Genomic DNA, 10897 nt, shown 5'->3' on the forward strand with positions numbered 1-10897 from the left:
CCTACTTGTAGAATAGGATCTCACCAAGTTCCTAATATCCAACCTATATTTTTTCCTGATATCCAACCTGTATTTCCCTTGGTGCAGCTCGAGGCTGTGTGCTCTGGTTCTGTCAGTTCCTGCAGACAGAGCCCAGCCCCAGCTGAGCACAGGCACCTTTCAGGAGCTGTGAGAGCAATGGGGGCACCCCTGAGTCTCCTTTTCTCCAGGCTGAGCACCCCCAGCTCCCTCAGCTCTCAGCTGTTCCTCACAGGGTTTGTGTTCCAAAAAGATTTTTTTTTCCATCCAGCACAAGTTCTGGCCATGATCTCCAGGCCCCCCTTCCTTATCAGAACCTGTGATCTGGTGGCAGCTCCACCATCTCCTGCCGTCTCTGGCTCTTCCTTGTTTTAGCTGGTCTCCAACACTATATATTGATTTATTTATTACTGTATTTTTCAGAGTTATGATCAGGTGGATCCATGCAACTGTTCTCAGTCATTCCTGGCTGATAAAGCTGCAGAAAAGCCAAGATTTTGTTTATCCTGTTAGGAAAACAGCTGTAGCTGTGAAATGAATTATTCCTGCTATTTTCCTGCTGCAGACCAAGAATTCCAAGCCATTGTTTGTTTTGTTTTGTTTTTTTTTTTTTTCCCTGTGAATTCTTCTCTGCCTCCTCCCACTCACCCGGGGAGGGGAGGGTTTGGTTCACAGCTGATGAGCAAACCTAAGGAATATGGAATTAGGGGGCAGCTCCTGCCAGAAGGTCAGGCTGCAGCTGGAGGATATTGCAGCTGTAAAACAGCTCCAGCAGAGCAGGACAGCAGGGCCAGGGCAGCCTCAGGAGCCCTGAGCTGTCCTCCAGCCCAGGCATCTCCAGTTCCTGCTGTCCCCTGCACTCTGAGCCTTCCCCTGCAGCCCCTCAGCCTCCTCACCTCTCTGCAGCCCCTCCAAGGTGGCTCCATCCTCACTCAGATGGTGAATTTATTCTGGAGAGCAAGACAAAACAGCAGCTGGAAGTTGGTGAGATCTGTAAAATTCAGATTCCTGACCCTCATTCTCCAGCCTGCCCTGGTCCTCAGTCAAGACCTGGCTTCATTCTCACTCAGATGGTGAATTTATGTTGAACAGAGCAGCCTGGAAGGTGGTGAGATGTGTAAAGTCAGATTTCTGACCCTCATTCTCCAGCCTGCCCTGGTCCTCAGTCAAGACCTGGCTCCATTCTCATTCAGATGGTGAATTTATTCTGGAGAGCAAGACAAAACAACAGTCTGGAAGATGGTGAGATGTGTAAAATTCAGATTCCTGACTCTCATAGTCCAGCCTGCCCTGGTCCTCAGTCAGGTCCTGACTCCATTCTCACTAAGATGGTGAATTTATTTTGAAAAGCAAGACAGAACAACAGCCTGGAAGTTGGTGAGATGTGTGAAATTCAGATTCCTGACCCTCATTCTCCAGCCTGCCCTGGTCCTCAACCAGACCCTGGCTCAATTCTCACTCAGATGGCGAATTTATTTTGAATAGAGCAGCCTGGAAGATGGTGAGATCTGTAAAATTGAGATTCCTGACCCTCACAGTCCAGCCTGCCCTGGTCCTCAGTCGTGTCCTGGCTCCATCCTCATTCAGATGGTGAATTTATTCTGGAGAGCAAAACAAAACAGCAGCTGGAAGTTGGTGAGATGTGTAAAATTCAGATTCCTGACCCTCACAGTCCAGCCTGCCCTGGTCCTCAGTCGTGTCCTGGCTCCATCCTCACTCAGATGGTGAATTTATTTTGAAAAGCAAGACAGAACAGAGCTGGAAGCTGGTGTGATCTGTAAAATTCAGATTCCTGACCCTCACAGTCCAGCCTGCCCTGGTCCTCAGCCAGGCCCTGCTGTGCTGACAAGGGGAATGTCATTCCCAGTGAAGCATGGAGAGCTCCAGGGGCACAGCCCAAAGGTTAACTCAAGAGGCAGGAGTCACCAGATCTATTTTTGGCCATTCCCTGAGCCAACAGATTACCTGGGGTGAGCTGGGGTTTATGTCCTTGTCCATCAAACCGAGGTTGCATCACCCCCAAGGTAAATCCTGTGCTGTTTGCTGAGCCCCTGCTGGTTCAAAGGGTTCCAGGCTGGTGGTGAAGAGCAGAGATGGGCACAGGTGATCCCCAGACACCCCTGGCCCAGGCAGGAGAGGGGCTGATAGCTCAGAGTTGTTATTGATTGCTGATAACACAGCACAGCCCTTTATAAACAAGCAGGGAGCTGCTGAACTTGGAATAGCAAACGCACCAGGGTGGCTTCTGCTCAAACAGCTCCTGTGCTGGCTCTGTGCTTGCCAGGATTAACCCCTGTGGAGCCACAGGGCTCTTGGTTCCTGAGGAACAGGAGCTGGGTGGCCCCAGCAGCTCCAGGAAAGGGAAGGAACCAGGAGCAGGAGAGGCTGGGGAGAGAAACTCTGCAGAGAAACCCCAGGGAGGGAATTACAGCCCTGGAGGGACAATGGGACCCTGGGGGCAGTGGGAAGAGTGTGGCCAGCAGGGCAGGAGTGATCCTGCCCTTGGTCCTGGTGAGGAACATCTGGAGCAGTGTCCAGTCCTGGCTCCATGGTTCAAGAAAGACAAAGAGCAACTGGAGAGGATCCAGTGAAACCACAGAGAGGATGAGGAGTTTGGAGCATCTCTGTAACGAGGAGAGAATGTGGGAGCTGGGCCTGGTTAGCCCAGAGAAGAGAGGGCCGGGAGAGAATTCACAGAATTCCAGAATCACTGGGTTGGAAGAGACCTCCAAGCTCATCGAGTCCAACCCAGCCCCAACCCCTCAGCTGAACCCTGGCACCCAGTGCCACATCCAGGCTTTGTTAAACACACCCAGGGATGGGGACTGCACCACCTCCCTGGGCAGATAATTCCAGAACTTTATCACCCTTTCTGTAAAAAAACTTTCTTCTTAATATCCAACCTATATTTCCCTTGATGCAGCTTGAAAGGATCCCATAAATTCTATATAAATATATAAATAATAATTTAGTTTGTGATGGGCACAAACTAAAACACAAGACAAACCCCTCAACATGAAGAAAAACTTTACATTGAGAGTGACCAAGCTGCCCATCGAGGTTGGGGAATGGAGTCTCCCTGTCTGGAGACATCCCAAACCCACCTGGATGTGTCCCTGTGTCACCTCCAGGTCATTTGGGGTATTGTGGTATTTATATGACATGGTTTTGTCTCCAGAAAGTAATGTGAACTGGAATAAAAATGTGTAGAAAAAGTAGATTGAAATGTAAGGAGTGCAACAGGGCTGAGATAAAATAGGAAACAGTTTATTGTCTAGACCTAGAGTTGCAGTTATCTCTGTCTCTTGCCTATCTGTATTATTTTCTTCTCCTGCTTTGGTGAAAAAATGCTGCAAAATAATAATAATAATAATAATAATAATAATAATAATAATAATAATAATAATAATAATAATAATAATAATAATAATAATGCAAAATAATAAAATAATACTATCTCATTAAATCCTATGTCATGTATCCCTCATGCAATGCAAAACTTAAACTATGGCAATAGACTGGAATATGTCATTATCTCCATGTACCTAAATAAGACATTACAGAAATGAACTTCTTTCATTATTACTTTATATGAGTTTGAATCTGAATTTATTACATAGAATCACTTAATTAGAAGTCCAATGTCACACTTTCCCAGGTGAGCTGCCTTGGCTGGGCTGTCACTCCTTGTGCCACAACATCAGGGGACAGGAGGTGGCTGCAGGTTCAGCAGCCTCGAGCTCTGCTGGTAACACAGCCTGGACCTCGAGGGGAGCACCAAAACCTCCAACATTTTGTTCCTGTTGGGAAATCTGCAGTGAGAACACACAAAGAGCCTCCAGCTGATGGCCCTGGGTGAGTTACAGCAGTGGCTGGGCTGGGATGTTACAGATTTTTATCTCTGTGATTAAAGTCAATTTTTCTGAAGTGTATTCACGCTCCTGGAGGGGTTTAAAAGATGTGGAGATGTGACACTTATGGACAAGGTTTAGTGGGGGCTGGCAGTGTTAGATTATTGGTTTTGGTGATTTTAAGGGTCTTTTCTAACTTAAATAATTTCCATTATGTTTTCATGTTTCTGCCTCATCTTGACATTTCCAGGTATTTCACATGACTAAGGCAGGGGGAGATGCCAGCTGGGACAGAGCTATCCCTACAAGAGAAGTGTTGGATTTTGCCCTTTTCTGACTTAGAGATGGGGTAACTGAGAGGTGTTTTAAAAAATTTTATTCCATTTTCATTCTTATGTGAAGGGTGAGACAATATAGATATTATAAGTCACCCTATATATATATATGTATATATACATATGTGTGTGTGTATATGTATATGTATCATCCTATATCATATATATATTCATGTCTATATTTTAATTCAGATTTTCTAATTCTATTTCTCTCTCAACAATGCCTGTCTTATTCTATAACATCTCTAAGTTAACATTTCTTATCTCAAAATTTACATACAAACACACACTATGTAAACCTTCTATTAAGCTTTAAAAATTCTCTACAAATTCATTTCCCACAAAGAAGAACATCAGGATCAGAGGCCCAGGATAAATTCAGATTTATCTGGGGCTGTGATATTCCAGATTTGTGCATGTCAAACCACATCACTGAGGGTAGGAACTCTGGTGCACAGGTTTGGTGAGACATGGGCTGGCTGCTGCTTCTTCTTTACCTCAGCCACAGATTTCCTGTGCCCTACAGAACATCGCCCAGTGAAATTTCCATTTGTTCTTTCCTTTCCTACCATCATCTCTTTGTGCAGCTGTGGACACAGAGAGTGGAAATTTCTTCTTCAGCTGAACAGAGCCAGCCCTGTCTGCCCATCTGAATTACCCAACACAGGTTACATAATTCTCACTTTTATCACTGGCACTGGGTCTGGGAGCTATTCTGGGCTAGGACTGCTCTGATAACACTCCCAAATTCCAGCTCTAGAGTGGCAAAGTGACTCAACCCAAGCTGTTGCACCTCAGGACGTTGACTTGGAAGATAACAGGGCATGGAGGGCAATAAAATATTTCAGCAATTTCCACTTGAGGCTGGACAGGAGAAGATGGATGTGATGAGGAAACAGGCTGGAAACCACAGACAGAAGAGTCTCTTTGTACCTGAGTCATTTCCACGCTTAAACTGCTCGTGGTGTCTTTCCCATCAAGGACTTGCAACACCTTTTCTGGTCATGTGAAATGGTCTACAGCAAATAGGGGTGGGAAATACTGGAAAAACCCCAAAAAAACCACAGCCCAAAAGCACCCAAACACAACAAAAAGACACACACAGGAACATCCCCACCAAATTATGCTTTAGATTAATATCCAACTCCCAACTGTCATAAATCAACAAAGCCAAGGGCTCATCACCAGGACACAGCAGCTGATAAGTGACCTTTATCTGCCTCTATGATTAAATGACTCTTCTGCAATTCTCATCAATAAAACAGGACAAAAGCTGTTTACTCTGGCCTGTCATGGGCATAAATTCCTTTTTATTTTTTTTTTAAACTCATTAAAAACTGCACACTCATGGGTTTTGAGACAACACAGAGCAGGCAAAGGCTGTTTATGCAATATGCAAAGTGTAGTGTGTGAAACACATATTTATAAAGCCTGAAAAGCAGAGAATTAGGATTTCTTGGCTGTATAATTACTTAGTTTGATGTTAGATATCACCTCACTTCAGAGGCCATGCCTATATCCTCTGAATATTAAACTTAAACCCAAAAATGCAACACTATCTACGCCTGCAGGTAATCCCAGTTTTGGAAAAGAATTTGCTGGAAAGCCATTTGCTCTAAAATGGGATGGATACAGAAGTGCATGGAGAAAAAAATCCAATTGCACCTCCAGATCTTCAGTAAAAATGGAATTCTGTCTTTCCCCTTGCTGCTGGAGCAATGGGCTGCTCCCCCCAAGCCCATTCCAAAACCTTCAACTCTAAGTTTCCCACCCTGTGGTATCACACACTTCTATTCAAACTCCACACCCACAACCCCAGTTCTGTCATTCCCTTTTGGAAGCTTCTCCACGGCCTCAGGTCAATGCAGTTTTCTCCTGGGGGTCAGCACAGAAAGTCTGAAATTCTCAGCAGCCAGGGTTCCAACAGTTAACTGAGCTGGGGTGACATGCAGGACCTCTGCACCTCAATTCAGCCTGAAATGTTAATAATCCACAGGGCCACTTAATCACCGCTTGCTGTGGTTTTCAAACATAAACTCACCAGAGTGAAACAGTTACAGAGCTTCAAGAAGCTCACAGCCACCAGGATATCGAGCTTCCCCATGTCAACAAACCAACCCTTTTTTGCTCAATATTCACATTCCAAGCTTCCAGCAGTGTGCCCAGGGGGCCAAGGAGCAGACGTGGCTTGTGCCAGTCCCCAGTGCTGGGGTCACACCTCAGATCCTGGGGTCACACCTCAGATCCAGGGATGTTTTGAGCCCCTCATGATTCGAGGGGCTGGAGCATGTGCAGGGAAGGGAATGGAGCTGGGAAAGGCTCTGGAGCACCAGTGTGGTGAGGAAGGCTCTCTCCAGGTGCCCCAGGGGCTCTTCCTCGCTGCCATGCAGGTGCTGAAGGTGCCATCACTGTGAGTTTGGTTGATTTTGTGCCCCCTTCCCACCACATCTCCCAGGCCTTCGCTCTGATCCTGCCCAGCACTCCCTCAGGGCTCCTGGGCACTCTGCTCCAGCACCTGGGGAAACGAGAGCTGTGGAAATCAGAGGTTTTACAGCCCCTTCTGCGAGCCAGAGAGAATTTTGATCAGAGGATCCATGTTGGCCCCTGAAAGATTTTCCTACCAAGGTCATTGACAGAGAAACCAAGAAAGAAAGAAGGATAAATAAGAGAAACCTGCAACTATTCCAATAAACACTTTGTTTGTCTCTTGTAATCAATGAGTAAAGTGTAAACTTATGACCTTTGTAAGAATGTATAAAAAGCATGCATGCTATAATAAAAACAAGAAACAAGTTTGAAGCTGTGTTATTCACATTCTCTGAACAAAGAGAGAGATAATTCTCTCTCAGGTTTTTTCCTGGAGAAGCACAGAGAGAAGAAGAGAAAACAATTCCCATCTCCATTTGCTGCTCCTGTTGTTTTTACACATGTGGAATGTCTTAGGAAGATTGTTTACCTAAAATAATTTGCCAATTACATTCTATTGAAGATTGTTTTGATTCCTTGACCAATTGAGTCAAAACTGAGAACTGACTGGAGACAGTGATGAGTTTTCATTAGTATTCTTTGTACAGTATATTAGAGTATCTTGTGGTATTTTCAGGGTCCCCAGCACAAAGGAGGAATTGAGACTCTGACTCCATGTTCTTAGAAGGATAATTTATTATTTTATGTATTATATTATGTTATGTTATATTAATTATATTAATTATATTGTATACTAAACTATACTAAAGAATAGAGAGAGGATATTTACAGAAGACTTATCAAGATACTAATCATTATAGTATTATATATTACTTATATATTATAAGATACTATATATATACTTATAATATATACTTATATATTATAAGATACTAATTATTAGATACTAACTCGTGACTGACTCCTCAGAGCCCCGACACAGCTGGATGGTGATTGCTCATTAAGTAAAAACAATTCACATGAAACCAATCAAACAATCGCCTGTTGGATAAACAATGTCCAAACCACATTCCAAAGCAGCAAAACACAGGAGAAGCAAATGAGATAATTATTGTTTCTATTTTTCCCTGAGGCTTCTCAGCTTCCCAGGAGAATAAATCCTGGCCAAGGGATTTTTCAGAAAATATGACAGCATCTCTTCACTATAATTATAATATAGTATTAATGTAATGTAGTATAGTTTAATAAAGCAATTGTTCAGCATTCTGAATCAATGGAATCAGATGCCAAGAATTTCTTCCTGATTTTACTGTAGAAGCCTTCTGAAAATGGAATGTGTTGTTTTGTATTGTCTCTGTCTCACTCCCCAGCCAACCTGTGCTTTGGGCAGAAATTCCATTTAAACCCTGCTCAGGGTTTAATTCCACAGAATTCCTCATGGATTCAGTAATATCAGTCTGACTGCTCTTGATTTCATTCCAGTTGTGGGCACATCCTCCTCCTGTGGGCTCAGGAGCTGCAGCTCCCTGCAGGGAGTGGCACACAAAAATCCCACAGGCACTGTGGTTTCTTTTTTCCATGACTTTATCCAGTGTTTTTTGGTGGAATTTCCAGGCAGCTAAAGCCAAACCAAACAGATAAAACTGCAGATAAATGCTTGGTCTTTAAATCTCATAAAAGGAAATTTACAGGGTGGGGGAAGAGAGAGCATTTGGGGTTTTAGGTGGGCTAAAAAACTTGTTGGGGGGGAGATGTGAGGTTGGGAAGAGTGATTTTCCCAAATCCCACAATGTGCAGGGAAACTTTGCCTGGGATTGTTGGGATGAAACCCAAGGGAGACAGGAAAAAAGAGCACAGGAATGGCTGAACATCCTCTCTTCTTTCTGCCACCTTCAACACTCACTGTTTGCTTCCAGGCTGAGGGAAAAAATGCTCTGGGCCACTGCCAGGACAGGAGAGAACATCCCAAAACAGCCTGGGATTCATTATCCTGCTGGAAAAAGATCCCATAACAGCCTGGGATTCACTGTCCTGCTGGAAAAAGATCCCAGAACAGCCTGGGATTCCCTTTTCTACTGGAAAAAGATCCCAGAACAGCCTGGGATTCACTGTCCTGCTGAAGAGACATCCCATAACAGCCTGGGATTTGTTGTCCTGTTGCAGAGAGATCCCATAACAACCTGGAATTCCCTGTCCTGCTGGAAAAATATCCCATAACAGCCTGGGATTGATTGTCCTGCTGGAAAAAGATCCCATAACAGCCTGAAATTCCCTGTCCTGCTGAAGGGACATCCTGTAACAGCCTGGAATTCCTTGTCCTGCTGGAAAAAGATCCCATAACAGCCTGGGATTCACTGTCCTGCTGAAGGGACATCCCAAAACAGCCTGAAATTCCCTTTCCTGCTGGAAAAGGATCCCATAACAGCCTGGGATTCCCTGTCCTTCTGGAGAGAGGCTGGGCAGAGCAGGACAGGGAAATTCCAGCCTGGAATTTCCTCGGCACAGCCACACTCCACAGCTTTCTCCTCCCAAGGCCAGCCCAAAGCACTGCAGGATGTTGCTGTGGTGGAGTTTGTGGTGCAGAAAACAAAACCCTGGGGCTGTGCTTGGAGCAGGAGCTCAGCCAGGGCTGGGCCCGAGGAGTGTGGCAGGAAAAAGCTGCAGTTGCCATTGGAATTTCTTTGGAAATAGGTGGGATGGAGATTAAATGGAGATTTAATCCCTAAGTGCAGCTCTGGAGTGACTCCCTGCCTGCAAAAGCGGGACCTGTTTATGTGCCCCACAAATTGGGAATGAAATTATATTGAAATTTCATTTTATGGCCGATATTTTAAAGGGGAAATCCACGATGACACATGAGATGATGCTCACAGCCTGCAGGGGAAACTGCTGTGGGACAGGGGACACAGAGAGGCACCAGCTCAGCCCCCAAATGCTCTGCACTGAGCTCACTCTGCAGCAAAACACAGCACGGAGAGAATAATAATTATTAGGGTTATTATTAGGGTTGGAATATAGAATCATTAGGGTTGGAAAACACCTCCAAGCATGGGAGGAAGCTGACACAGAAATCTCCCACGTGCTGTTTGGTCCCTGTTTGGAATGGGGATTCTCTCCCATTTAAAACTTTTTCTTTAAGCAAAAATCCCAAAAGCATTTTTTAAATTTCTTTTATTTTTAACCCTCTGGGATTTTTTTTTTCTTCACACAGGAAACAATTTAAAGGAATAGTTTCGTTTCAGGTTTCATTTCCAGCACCCAAAACAACAACATTTTTCATGGATAAACACAATATTTCAAAGGATGCTGCTGCCTTTACAAGGAATTTGCTTTCACAGAAAACAGTTTTTCTGTTAAAATCTCCCTTTAGTGAAATCAAGTGAATCAATGAGATCCTTTGGGTTTGAGCTGAATTCCAGTTTTGCTTTGAGGAACATGCCCTCCTGTGGGTAGCAGAGACAGCTGCAGCAAGCTGGGAGAAAAGAGAAGGAACAGAAAAATCAAACTTCTCTTTCTTTACAACTCTTTGAAATTAATCTCCTTCCCCAACCCCTGGTATTGTGTGAGAGGAGTGAGATCTGGCTTATGAACAGGCTGGAAAAAAACAAAGAAAAATTCATCCCAGTGATCAGCTTGGCACAAGAAAATTGAAAAGAAATGAAAAATAATTAAAAATAAAAGTGCTGTGGTGACTCTGCCTGACCCCCATGGGCTGCAGGGTGTCCCAAAGGTGCTGTGCTGAGCATTATCAAAAATTTCAGGCATTATCAAAAATTCCAGGCATTATCAAGTGTTCAAAATTGTCTGTGGCACCTGGGGACAGGGTTGGGGCAATGCTGAGGCGGGTTTGAAGATCTCAGATGGTTTTTCCAGCCCCAATGTGATTCTGTGAATTTCAGGATGTTTTTGGCACCTGTGCTTTGGGTTTCACTCAGGAGGAAGAACAGGAGCACACCTAAATGTGTTTTATGTTTATTTTTGTTGTTCAGTGGGGAATTGTGCCCTAAAAAATAAAAGTACCAGAGCTGCAACAACACGTGGGGCTGAGGAATTTCATTCAGCTCCTGGGAAATTTGAGTGATAATTCAAAATCAGCGTGGTGCAACTCAGTGTGGCCAAACCAAATGCATTTATTCCTGCTCAAGCAGGAAAAGGTGACCACAGGATTAAAAAATAGCTGTTTATTGAGTGGTTTTTAGGGAAAAAACCCCCAAAACCAGAGGATTTCTTCATTTCTTCATTTGTAAAACAAGAGATTGAGGGAAG

This window comes from Melospiza melodia, chromosome 7 (genome assembly GCF_035770615.1).
Source record: "Melospiza melodia melodia isolate bMelMel2 chromosome 7, bMelMel2.pri, whole genome shotgun sequence".
Taxonomy (NCBI): domain Eukaryota; kingdom Metazoa; phylum Chordata; class Aves; order Passeriformes; family Passerellidae; genus Melospiza; species Melospiza melodia.